The following is a 1,037-nucleotide window of genomic DNA, read 5'->3' on the forward strand; positions in this document are numbered from 1 at the left end:
TTTTTTTTTTTTTTTGTATTTTAGGAAAGGGTCTACAGGGTGTTTAGAGTCTCACTACTAGATCGGACTTGTGATTTGGCTGGCCCTGTGATTTGGTTTTAAAATATTTCCATTCCCCTGAGGAGATGGCTCAGTGCAATAAGTGCTTGCCTGGCAAACTCAAGGTCCTGAGTTTGATCCCTGGTACCACAAATAAATAAATAAATAAATAATCGTTCCATTCACCACCCCCCACCAAATTCCTACATTGTCTACACACTATTTTGTGCTGCTGCTTACATACTAAAAAGAAAACTGCACTACACAAGATGGAAGAAGACACCGTAAAATTGCCCATCCAAATGGTGAGTGGAGGGCTGGCCAAATAGCTCAGTGTATTAAAGTGCCTGCAAGCAGATGCAGGGGCCAGGGGTTCAATCCCTGGGCCTGTCGTGTGGGGCCCAGTCCCCGGGATGCGCTAAGATCGCAATTGAGACTAGGCGTGGTGACACGCACCTGTAATCCCAGCACTTGGGAGGCTGTAAACAGGTGGATCTAGTTGTGAGACCCTGAACATCCTGTAGACCCTTCCCCAAAATAAAAACAAACAAGAACCAAAAAAATGGTAAGTGGTGAGAATATGGGATCCTTTTTTCTTTTTTTGGGGGGTGGCAGAACCAAAGATTGAACTCAGGCCCTCGCTCTTGCCAGGCAAGTGCCTATTCTGAGCCATCACCCCAGCCCCAAGAACATTCTTTTTTCATTTAGTATTTATTTATTTTTCAGTACAGGAGATTAAACCCCAGACCTTTCAGTAGGCTACATTTTTAGCCCTTCCTTTAAAAAAAAAAATGTATTTGGTACAGGGTCTCACTACACAGCTCAGATTCTTAGTGATCCTCCTGTTCTTCAGCCTTCCTAGCGCTAGGATTACAGGTGTGCACCACAATGCCCCGGTCTAGGTGGCTGGCCCACAGCATCCCGGGATGGGGTGCATGCAGCATGTGGTGCCTGGGATTGAACTCTGGTCCCTGCGCTTGCCTAAGCAGGCACTTAGT

This window comes from Octodon degus, unplaced genomic scaffold, assembly GCF_000260255.1.
Source record: "Octodon degus isolate 3935 unplaced genomic scaffold, OctDeg1.0 scaffold00002, whole genome shotgun sequence".
NCBI classification, from domain to species: domain Eukaryota; kingdom Metazoa; phylum Chordata; class Mammalia; order Rodentia; family Octodontidae; genus Octodon; species Octodon degus.